Below are 13,255 nucleotides of genomic sequence, written 5' to 3'. Positions count from 1 at the left end.
TTTGTATGTTCTATTTTATTTTATTTTTGAATTTATATATATATATATATATATATATATATCTACATAACATTCACAATTTTTTGTATGTTACTCCAAATATAGTTTCTAGAGGTTTTTTTTTTTTTCATTTTCCTACTGCTCTTTTGTTCACTTACATTTTTTAAAAAAAATATTTTTTTTATCAATTTTATTCTTTTTTTTCTTTCTCTTTCCTATTCTACTCTTACTTTATATTAATTTCTTTTTACTTTACTTTTATATTATTTCTTTTTCTTTATACTTAATTTTCTAACTTGCACTCCATTTTCAACAATGTTAATTATTTCTTACTCGATAAAAGGAAAAAAAAAATATTAAAAACCAAATTCCTCAAAGTTTGGGTAGGTAATCTCAAACGTTTTATTAAGGTTTCAAATAAGATTCTCGAAATTATTTTAGTTTCGATGAACTTCTCCAATCGATGGGATTTATCAATTAATCTCAATGGATTTTTTTTTTTTTCTATGTTGTTGCTTAATTCTCAAGTGGTATGAATCAATGCCCACAATTTAAATTCAACTTTTTTCTTCTTTTTTTGTTGAGAACTTATGGGTTTTTTGGATTAGATTTGAAGAAAAAAAGGGTTGACGTAGGCCTTAGTTGAAGTTGGAACAGCTTAAAGTGATATGATTAGGATTAAGTTCCTTAATTCTTTGTTCATACGTTCTGGGTTTGTTTTCTTTGGCTTTATATTCTCAACTACAATGAGAATTTAACAAATTTAGGGAGCATATAGCTAGTTATTTATGATAATAGAACCCTTATTTAGACCAATAAAATAGTTATCGGTAATTTGTTCCTAATTATATAGTATTGGTTTTATTATATGTTTCACTTGGTGTTTTTCACAAACCTAATTGTCGAAGTTTGGCTGGGTTGCTTTGCATTTGTGCAATAGGCTAATCCCCCTTGGGTTTCCATTGGTGTTTTTTTAGCCGACGGCTGTGAGTGCAGAGATTGGAAAACTGATTTATTTTTCTTTATTTTAAAGTTTTGAATTAGAATAGTAGGGTTTGTTTGAGTGAAATGTTTAAACTACTAATTATATATATTATTGGAGAAGCCAAAGCAATCGATACCAATAGGGTTAATCGTTTTATTAGTCATCCAATTTTGACCCGATTTGCATTTGAGTACCTCAATTTCTAAAAAGGTAAACGGCCAAAAACCCTCCCTGAACTATAACCCTTGTCGAAATGTCCATCCCGAATTATTTTTTCAGCCAATTTAACCTTCAAATTATTTGAAATGGTCAACTTAACCCCTGCCGTTAAATTTTGAAGGGTAAGTTCATCATTTTACAAGAACAATACCAAAAAATAATAAAGAAAATGTAAAATAATGATTTCTTCTCTCTTTCTTTTTCTTCGTTCTTTTTCCTTTTCCTTCTTCCTCTCTCTCTTTTCTTTCTTCTCTCCCTCTCTCTCTCCAGGTCTGCCCCAACCACCAAAATGAGATGGACACAAGAACTTCATGAAGCCTTTGTGGAAGCTGTGAGACGTGACAGAATTGCATCTGCAACAACTAACTCCGTATTTACAGTTCTACGGATCACAGGAAGATTTGCTTTCCTTAAGAAGTGCTCAGTCATACGGTAAAGCTGTGTCTGCACAGCAGATGTTTATAACAAAGCCCAAACAACACTCACAATCAAATAAGAAGAACCAAAAACACCACAACATCAAACACCAGCCTCTATTGATACAGAAAACCCATAAGCAAAAAATCACTCCACGACTTGTAAAATCGAAAAATCAGAAAAATAAAAAAAAGTACCTAATACCCAGTTGAAGATTGAGCATCAAATCTTAGTTCTTATACCCGTTTGATATGGTCTGGCCCGGCTTCTTGGGCTCGCCAGAAAAACAACAGGACTTCGCGAACTTCGCCAATCCTATCTCGATCGAAACCTTTGCCGTTTCAGTAGAACATCGAAGCCTCCCCATCATACTCCCATATACAAATCCGAAAAGTCCTCTCCGCCAAGCCCTCTAGCCCCATACACCGACGAAACGGAGCGTTTTCACACCGTAATAGTCGATTCTCAAAAAGCCCCAATGTCGATCAAGCTCTACCCCTTTCTCTTTTATTTTTTATTTTTTATTTTTTTAAAGTTTTGTAGTTTTAACAATTTAATTATTTTAAACTTAAAATTTTTAAATTTTAATTGAATCGCGAGTCACGTGCCTAATATGTGACATTTAAACAGAAAAATGGATGAAAACTAACGGTAGGGGGTAAATTGACCATTTAAAATAGTCTGATAGTTAAATTGGCTAAAAAAATAATTCATGGTGGACATTTCGAAAAGCGTTATAGTTCAGGGGGATTTTCGGTTGTTTACCCTTTCCAAAATGGTACCCGTGGTCTTTTAACTTTAGTTTTGTTTGAATAACTAGTCCCACCGTTACTTCTGTCAATTTTTTCGTTAAATTTAGGGCATGTGGGGAGTAGTTGAGTGACAAAAAAGACTTTTACTCTTTTAGATTCTCTGATTATAACCACTACTACATTTTACTATTTGCGCGACGAGACTTTGCGCGACGAAGCCAAATTCGTTGCGCAAAAATCACTGATACGACGGAATAACAAATTCGTCGTGCAAAACTACAAAATCTTGCGTGACGAAATATTTAGTCACGCAAAGATGCTTAGCACGACAAACAAACGAATTGTCGCGCAAAGTGGGAAGAAAAACCGGGTTATTTTTTTTGGCGCCATACATTTGCGCGACGATATAGTTTGTCGCGCAAGAAATCCTGGCGCAACGGTTATAAATTTCGTCGCGTAAAGTGGGCGGGAAAAAGCGTGATACGGATTTTTCGCGGCAAATGCTTGCGCGATGGACATAGGGTTCGTCGCGCAAACTGTGATGTCGGCAAGTTCTCGGGCGACGGAAATTTGCGTATGCGCGACGCCATTAAAGGTTTGCGCGACGGATATTTGCCCGACGAACGATATTTTATTGTCGCTCAAAATTCCGATGTTGACAGGTCTTTGGGCGACGAAAAAAGGTTATTTTTTGGCGGCAAATGATTACGCGACATACATAGGGTTCGTCGCGCAAAGTGTGATGTCGGCAAGTTCTCGAGCGACGGAGATTTGCGTATGCGTGTCGCCGTTTAGGGTTTGCGCAACGAGATTTGCGCAACGAATGATATCTTTCGTCGCGCAAAATTCTGATGTTGAGTCTTTGCGACGAAAAAAGTTATTTTATGAGACGAAAAAGTTGTTTTGCGCGATGATATTTTGCGCGACAAAAATGATACTTCGTCGCGCAAACTCCTTATTCTACATATCTGCATTCCGCCATTGCAGAGTCAGAATGCAAAGAAATTTTTAGAAATCATGCGTCTTTGTCTTTGCTGGGAATTCAATACGCTCATTGGGTAAGTATTATTTGTCGTTTGTTTAAAAGTATTAATGTAAATTTGTACTAACGGTATTAATTTTGTTCTCATTATAAACATTTGTAATTTGCAATTGTGGAGAACGATTGAGAAGGTATGTTATTCATTTTATATTAAATTATTTACATTATGTTGAACTTAGTTTGTTATATTTATATTTTTTGTTGTGAAATTATATTTATATTATGTTGTTAAATTGTGTGTGTCATAGCACAATGTGTTGTGATGTATGAAGTTAATTGAAATTAACTTCGTACTTTTATTATTATTTTTTAGTAACACTTAGTTTCCCGTTCGAGATTAGTTGGATTTCGTGCATGGATACATAAAGCATGACTGCGGTCCAATTAATTCTTGAATTGTCCCATTATTTGGATAGTTTGGTAATGCATAGTGTTGTCACGTAATCTACGGCTACAGGATTAGGTTTCGATTGTGGTTTGTCACGTAATCTACGACTACATGATTAGGTTTCGATTGTGGAGATTTCGTTGTCATCTCTGTACGTTCTTCGGGTGGTACGTAGGTATTTATATCTATGGCCACCTCAAGAACTGTATCGAGATGCTGGTGAAATTCATTCACGTCGAAATCTAATCTCATGTAGCCGTAGGTTACGTGGCAGGACTATGCATTCCAGAATGGGATAAGGCCCTTACCGGAGGCATAAGGTGACATTATAACTTCGTATGAAGTTGTTGTGATTGTTGTGTTGTGATTCTGGTTTCAGGAATTATGAACAGAAGATGGATACAGATCTCGAACAAATACACAGACGAATACTTGGATGGAATTGAGGATTTTATTGAGTTTGCACATAGACACAACCCGGGTGCAACTAGAATCCGTTGTCCTTGTAGGAGGTGTAACAACACGTTGTGGGAGACAATTGAAAATGTTGGATTTCATTTAGTAAGGAATGGAATGATTGAGACATATAGCATTTGGAACCTTCACGGGGAACAATTAGACCATGCTTCGTCTTTAAATGCCACAAGAGTGGACAATGTTGAACCTATTGTGGATTCTAATGATCAAGTCATGGATATTATATACAGGATGTGTTTCCATTTGCATCGACCAACATCAATCAAGAAGAGGAAGATGACGTGCCTACACCAATAGACAGTACGGAGTTTGAACAATATGAAAAATTATTAAAAAATGCCAACTAAGAGTTATACCCGGGGTGTGAGAGCTTTTCCGTTCTCACGGCTATTGTGGAGCTAATGCGCGAAAAAATAAAGTATCGTATGCCGAACTTGTGTTTCGATTACTTTTTGGGGGTTTTCAAGAGAATGCTTCCAACGAACAATTGTTTGCCGAAAGACTATAAACACGCACAGAAGGTGTTGAATGATCTGGGATTGGGTTATAAAAAAATTCACGCTTGCAAAAATAATTGCATGTTATTCTACAAAGACCATGAAACATTGAATACATGCCCTATATGCAATGAGTCGAGGTTCAAAATGACATCTCAGAATAGAACGACTAAGATCCCTCAAAAAGTCATGCGTTATCTCGCTGAAACCTAGGTTGCAGCGATTGTATATGTGGACGCATACTGCCACAGACATGAGATGACATAAGGAAAAATGGGTAGACGATGGTGTGATGCGGCATCCTGCAGAGGGGGAGGCATGGAAAGAGTTCGATCGAAGCGTTCCCGAGTTTGCTGCTGATCCCGAAATGTTAGATTGAGACTTGCCAGCTGACGGATTCAATCCGTATGGGGTTCTAAACCAACACCACAACACTTGGCCGATTTTCGTATTCCCATATAATTTTCCGCCTTGGAAATGCATGAAAAAAGAATACATGATGATGACTGTTTTGATAGCGAGGATCCTGGCAGGTCAATCGATGTTTACTTAAGGCCACTGGTTGATGAGTGAAGGATTTATGGACAAACGGTGTTCGCACGTACGATAAATCAACTGGGAAGATGTTCATTTTGCGGGCAGCAGTTATGTGGACTGTGAATGATTTCCCAACATATGCAATGGTTTCTGGGTGAAGCATAAAGGGTTATATGGCATGTCCTGTATGCAAGGAAGATGTAACTTCTGGTTGGCACGCTGGAAAAGTTTGTTACCTTAGTCATTGGAGATGGTTGTCATGGGACCATGAGTAGAGGGAAAAAGATAAAAAGTTCGACGGGAACACAGAGCGCCGCCTTAGACCTAGAGAATGGTCCGGTGCGGTGAGTCGGATCAGACCTTCTACACATATGAACTGGACGCACAAGCCTATGTTTTTTGAGCTCCCATATTGGTCAAAACTCAAATTGAGGCACAATATAGATGTGATGCATGTTGAGAAAAATGTATTCGACACATTAGTGGGCACGATTCTAGATATCGAGGGCAAGACAAAGGACACGATCAAAGCTCGTCTTGATTTGGAAAGAATGGGCATACGAAGGGGTTTATAAATGAATAGGGACAGTGATAAACCTAGAAAGGATCTTGCATTCTTTTCTATGAAACCGAATGACAAGAAAGAGTTTCTAAAGTTTGTATCGTCTGTAAAGTTTCCCGATGGGTATGCTTCTAATATCGCAAGTTGCGTGAATGTTGACGGGGGTAAATTTACTGAACTTAAGAGCCATGACTGCCATGTGTTTATGCAACGCCTACTTCCTGTGTGTATTTGACACCTATTGCCGGAAGATGTAGTGAAGCCAATCATTTTGTTGTCCAGATTTTTTTCCCAACTGACGGCAAAAACATTGCGAAAGACGGACATGTTTCAGTTGCCCCATGACATTGTCCAAGTCCTATGCAAGTTTGAGATGATATTTCCTCCAACTTTCTTCACAAGTATGATGCACGTGATGGTTCACTTGCCAGAAGAGGCATTGCTTGCTAGTCCTGTCAACTATCGCTAGATGTATCCAATAGAAAGGTATATAATCCTTATTGTTTGTGTATGCATCATTATCACATGCTTGCTAATTTGTATCATATCATTTTATTTTGGCAGGCTTCTCGGAGAGCTAAAAAAAGTGTACGCAACAGCGCGAAACCCGAAGGATCAATTATAGAGGCTTGGGTTCAATATGAGTCGCTTACTTTCTGTGGAATGTATTTAAAAGATGTGGAGACGGCTTTCACTCGTCCTCAGCGCAATAATGATGGAGGTATGAGAAATGAAAAACTTTCTGTTTTTACCCAAAGCGCACGACCCTTTGGAGATCCTAGACGAGGAGAGTCGTTTTCTAAAAATGACATGGAGGTAGCGCATTGGTTCGTACTGAACAATTGTGATGAGATCATGGCATACTTATATGAGCATGAAGAGATGATGAAGCGAGAACATCCATCAGATTTGGTTGCCCAGAAACACCGTGAATTATTTCCACAATGGTTTTTGGATTCTGTAAGTTATAAGTGTTTGTTATTTGAGAAATATAAATTGTTGTATTTAATTTTGTCATACTAACATGTGAATGGTTTTGTATAATATTAGGTGAATAAGTTGAAATCATCGAATTCCCCCACTTACAGTGATGAGTTATATAACTTGGTGTTCGGCCCGATTCGCACTAAATTGTTCTCAGGTTGTAATGTTAACAGCATCAAATTTTTGGGGGTTGCACGAGATGACAAGTTGTGTACGCAAAACAGCGGTGTCCATGTCCCAGGTGGAGGCGAAAGTATGGACATTGATTTCTATGGCAAACTCACAACTGTCATGCAATTGCTTTACAAAGATCGATACCAAGTGATCATGTTTAAGTGTCGATGGTTTGACACCAACCCAAATAGGCCGGGAAGTGTTAAAATCGATCATGGCTTACTATCTGTGAACATTAACAGAACTTGGTATGATGATGACCCTTATATTTTGGCAAACATGGCAACACAAATTGTGTATCTACACTACTACAAAAAGTGACAAAGACGACTAAAAAAAACGACGGTCTAAGGGAAAACAGTCGTTGTTTTTTTAAAAGACGACGGTTCTATAAAACCGCCGTGTAATAACACCTTAGACACCTAAAAAATGGAGATTCCAATGTTTGTTCCTAAAAAACGACGCACCTAATTAAAAAACCGACGTCTTATTGAAATTGTATTTCCAAAGAGTAAAATCTAAACCAACAAAGAACAGCAAAAGTTATGAATAGACCGACGTAGAAAGTAAAGACGACGATATCAAAAAAAGCCGCCGTTTTTACTTAGAAATTAACACGACCAAGTTTTCGTATAAGGAGCCGTATAATTACAAATAAATCCACAGCGGTGTAATACAAAATACCGCCATATTAAATTAATGTACAACTACGCAAAGATAAATATATCGACGTCTTTCTCATATAGTTCTACGACGGTATCTTTAACTCTCACCACGTTGGGTTTTTCATTTAACGACATATTATAAAATTTAACGTCGTATTTATTCACTTTATACGTCATACCTTATATTTAAACCGTCGTCTTAATAAGAATTTTTGTTAACAATTTATTTCTTGGATCTTGTTATCCTACGTCGGTAGATCAACTTAATGACAATAATTGAAATAACCACGACGATTTATATAGAAAACCGCCGACATAATCAGATTTTTCTGAGATCCCAAGGGTTACGAAATCTTACCATATGGAACTCTGTTCCTCATCATAATCTTACCAGAAAGACAATATTTTAGAGGTTAATGATGTATGTGTATTTGTGTCTTTGAGATACACAAACGCACATACACATTAACATCCAAAAAATTGCCTCTGAAATTTGACGACGGCAGCCTCAGATTTGCAATCAGAGAGACAATTTTTTGGAAGTTGATGATGTGTGTGCATTTGTGTATCTACACAAACACACACACACATCAACATCCAAACAATTGCCTCCTAAAATTTCATGACAGCAGCCACAGATTTGCAATCAGATAGACAATTTTTTGAAAATTGGTGATGTGTGTATGTTTGCGAATCAGATACACAAAACATACACACACACCAACATCCAAACAATTGCCTCCTAAAAGGTGAGGTGAGATAGAGAAAATGGCAAGAAGAAGTTGAAACCCTAATTGAAAACTAAAACTGAAAGAACTCGTGAAAAAAAAACTCTATTTATAATTAAAAAATCAAATCCACGTCGGTTAAATTACACTTAACGACGTTTAACAAAACGAATCCACGTCGGTTAAATTACACCTAACTACGTTTAACAAAACGAATCCACGTTGAGAAACAAACATTGCGTCGTCTTTGTGAAAAAAGACGACAGTAGAACAAAAAACCGTCGTTGTTTTTATATTCGTATTTGATTTAAATCAGTCTCCCAAACAAGAAACTTTACAAATTCTAGAACATTAATTTCCGTCATTTTAAATTTCCTCGGGAAAAAAAACTCTATTTATAACGCACTGTAATTGAAAACTAAAACTAAAAGAACTCGGGAAAAAAAACTCTATTTATAATTAAAAAATAAAATCCACGTCGATTATATTACACTTAACGACGTTTAACAAAAATAATCTACATCGGTAATTATAAACCTACCGCCATCTTACTTTAATATACTATGACGACAAAAAAGACGACCAAAAAAGACGACCAAAAAAGACGATGGTAGAACAAAAAACCGTCGTTGTTTCAATTTTAATAGTTTGGTCTGTTCTCTTTCTGCAGGACTTGGATAGTTCAAAGCATTGACAATGTCTTTACAAATTCGATTGCTCAAGCTTTAGAGGCCATCTGAAGCCATTTCTATTCTTTATTGCATTCTTGAAAACCCATCTTCTTCTTCTGAACCTCTACGGATAAGGAACAGGCTATCACAAATCTGATTGATCTTCTTAGCCAAGAAAATCGAGCAGAGGATCAGGCACATCTGATCTTCAAATTTCCCTTTGCAAAGAAATGGCACAGTGGACCCGTCTTGAGAAGCGAACTTTCCTTCGTAGTGGAGGCCGGCTTGCATCTCTTTTGATGGAAAGCAAGGAGTATTCAGAAGCACTAAGTCTCCTATCAGGCCTGATCACGGAAGTGAGAAGGCTAGATGACAAGCTTCTTCTTGTGGACATAGATTTGTTTGAGAGTAAGCTCCATTTCTCTTTGAGAAAGACATCCAAATTATTGTCTTTGAGAGGTGAGAGAGAGTGTCTGTCAGAGAGGAAGAACTTGGAACAATAAATGAAAACTGAAATTGAAAGAAAGCAACAAATTTATACAATAAATTTTTAAAACCCACGGCGGTCATTACGCACAAACCGCCGTTTAATTGTAAAATCAACGTTGGTTATTATTTAATATACGTTGTATATTATAAATATCCACGTCGGTATATTATAAAAAACGACGTGTTAAATCCTTGTACCATGACGCGAGATATTAATTTATCGACTTTTATTTTGGAGTTTACTCTGACGGTACCTATAACACTACTGTCGTATTTATTTACCACATCCTAAGTCCAAATTATCGTCATAGTTTTTTTATTTATACGTCATCGTTCTCTGTAAACCGCCGTCTTATTTTTATGAAACGATTTGTGTATATATTCAACTTTTCGTCTACCGACTTACACATGCACTGTTTCCAAACCCGATAAAAATTTCAATCTCTAGAGAAAACTTTTCGTCTTTTTCCTTGTCGAAAATCGTGTATCTCATCATCTTTTCTCGTCTTCGTCGTCTTCTCTGAACTTAAACACCAAACTCCGAGAGGAAGCTTTCATTGCACGCAAAAGATAAGATTCCATTTCTCACTATTTTTGTTGCTGTTTTGCATGCTCATACGGTTTTTGTTTTGAAAATCTTTTTACCTTTTTTCTGGCCAAAATCATTTTAATTCTTTCCAAGTTTGATAAAATATACAGACAAAGAGGGAAAGTTTCCAACTTTGAACACAACTACTTCAACTAAATAAGACGACAGTAGCTTCTTATTTACATGGTTAAATATGTTGACCATGACGGTTCGTCAGTCGTCCTAGCGTCGTCTGAAAATTGATCTAAGTTGTTTTTAAAATGACCATCGTTTTTTTATTTGCTTGTTTGATTGCAGGTTTGATTTCTTTGAACCATGGTTTTTATTTTTCCTAATTTGATAAAATACAAAGAAAAAGAAAGTAGGGTTTGAGATCTTATATAGACGACGGTAACTTATTATTCACGTCGTGTGAATGTTAATACCACGACGTTATATTAAGGCACCGTCGTCTATATAAGATTCCAAAACCTTCTTTCTTTGTCTTTTTATTTTATCAAATTAGGAAAAACAAAAATCATGGTTCAGAGAAATCAAACCTGCAATCAAACATTCACAGACAAATAAAGAAGGGTTTGGAATCTTATATAGACGACGACATCTTATTATTCACGTCGTGTGAATGTTAATACCACGACGTTATATTAATTTAACGTCGTTTGAATTTAAATATCACGACGGAGTGTAAATATCGCCGTAATAAGTTCTTATTACATCATCTTATATATTGTTTCGTCGTTGTTTAAGTACCATCGTTTTAAAAATTTATTACGTTTGATGTTATGTTATTGCGTCGTGTAAAATCTTATCAAACGTCGTGTTTTATGAATAATCGTCGTTTGTGTTCTTAATTTTTTCCTGAAATATTTTCACTTGCAGGTTTGATTTGTCTGTAACCATGGTTTCTCAAGACCAAAGTAAGGACTCTGGCTCGAAAAAAAAATGGAGGTAAGGAGCTTGGAATGGTAACTCCTCAAGACAAGTCCTTGAAGAATATGAAGTTTGTTTCATTTGCTGAGACAGGACCAGCCAGCACGACAACAATTTTTGAGGATTCAAAGTCAGGTCAAGGTATAAGCACAATGCCTCGTGTTGTGAAGAGAAAATTTCAGAAAATCAAGCCAGTTGTTGAGTACAATAAAAGGGGGAAAGGATGTGGCCCTGCACATACTGAGATGCAGTCTTACATTGGTGTGTTGGCACGCTCCAGAGTCCCACTTGTGGACAAGAAATGGACTGAAATCCCCAATTATATAAAGGAGCAGATTTGGGAAGCCGTTGACATGGCTTTTGTGGTAGGTCAAGGGGGCAAGAACCTGGTGTTATCTTCTGCTGCCAAGAAATGGAAGGATTTCAAGTCTACACTAACGAGGCATTATATCCTTCCATACATCAAAGAGATGGAGAAATTAAGCCAACCCCCTGAACTATATAAAATCATAGAGAAAACAGAATGGGATGCCTTTGTGGCTTCAAGGTTATCCTAAGAATTTGTGTCTGTGCATTCTCAACATGCAAATATTAAGGAGAAACTTGAGTACAATCATCGATTGTCTCGAAAAGGATTTGCTGGTTTGGAGGATCAATTGGAGGAAACCATGCCTGGGGTAGAAATTGATCGATCTACCTTATGGAAGAAAGCTAGACAAGACAAAGATGGTAACATCCCTGATCCAAAAGTGGCAGACAAAGCAAAATTAATTATAAGCCTACTCACTCTGTTTTAAATTTTTATTAAACTCTGTATTGCCCTGATAATTCTTATTACGTCTTATGTTATATTTTGCGTCGTGTGAATGATATTACTACGTCGATATGTTTTAAAAAACGTCGTTACAGGTCTGAATTTGGAATCACTACTCTGTCTTTGTAATTATACCATAAGACGTCAGTGTTTTATTTATTATGTCGTTTGAATATATTACTACGTCGAGATGACCAAATCAAGTACCACCAACGTCAAGATCCTAGCTTCGTTTGCCCGGAAAGGTTACAACTGTGGAAGGATGAAATAAATGAAGACAATGAGAAGAAAATGAAGGAATTGTGGGATATATTTATCCAAGCAGAAAAGAGAGCAAAGGAGCTGGAAGCGAAGTTGGCAACATGCATAGAGAAATTAGATAATGAAGAATGTGTGACTGCCACCATGACATTGGAATCTACAGTTCAGCTTCATGAAATACAGAATCTAAAAATGAGGATTGCAGAATTGGAAGCCAAGGAAACTCGTATTGACATGGAGCAAAGTGCCAAGAAAAAAGAGGTTGAAGAAAAGTACAAGGTAGAAATTGAAAGCTTGTTGTCAGCAGACCCAACAATCTTTGAAATGGAGACGGATTTGCCAACAACACAACCAACACATCCAATTGAAGAGAAAGAAGAAGAGACAGCAGAGGAGAAAGAAGAAGAGAAGCAACATCTCCAACACCTAATGTTCCTTCAAGAGTACAAAGGTTGAAGAACAGAGAAAGAAAGAGGCTTCATGCATCTTGCTATGTGTATGAAAAAAATAAGAAACCAAAAAATGAGGCAAAAAAGGATGATGAAGAACTACCACAATTCAAGCTTATCTCTTCCGAGGAGCAATCAACATAAGAGCATCCTCAAAATCAGAAGGAGGTATGCAATTACTGCAGTTCAAGCTGCTGCTTTTATATGCAATGCGACTTGTTATCTGCTTTACAGAACGGAAACGCATTGCAGTTTCTGTTTTATCAAATGGAGTTTCTAATTAGTTTCCTTTCAATATGCAGTCAACAAAAGAGGCATCTCAGCCCGATGCCACAAATCCAATTCCTGATCCCCCAAAAGGAATGAGCCTTCATGATTCCATACTTGTAGGTCTGCAAGAATCAGATGATGAAGATGAAAGGCGAAAAAAGACACAAAAAAAAGCCAACAAAGCAAAAACTAGGATGGGGTCAAAAGAAGGTTTGCAAGAAAATTCCGAAAGAGGATAGGGATAGAATTCAAGAATACTACTTAAGTACTCAACCTCGGTAACATCTCTATTCCAAAAGAACAATTCTTTCATCTTTAATTACAATTAAACTAAACTAATCTTGTGAATTTCATG

The 13,255-nt window shown here is 36.7% G+C and overlaps 1 pseudogene; it reads left to right on the top strand.

Moving 5' to 3' along the window:
• The first annotated feature begins 9,328 nt into the window (after positions 1-9,328).
• LOC148920970 (uncharacterized) lies at positions 9,329-12,910 on the top strand (annotated as a pseudogene).
• Positions 12,911-13,255: the final 345 nt, after the last annotated feature.

Source organism: Prunus mume, linkage group LG1 (assembly GCF_029339155.1).
Source record: "Prunus mume cultivar Tortuosa linkage group LG1, ASM2933915v1, whole genome shotgun sequence".
NCBI classification, from domain to species: Eukaryota; Viridiplantae; Streptophyta; class Magnoliopsida; order Rosales; family Rosaceae; genus Prunus; species Prunus mume.
Note: the sequence above shows the minus strand (reverse complement) of the source record. Positions and strands in the feature narration are given on the sequence as shown.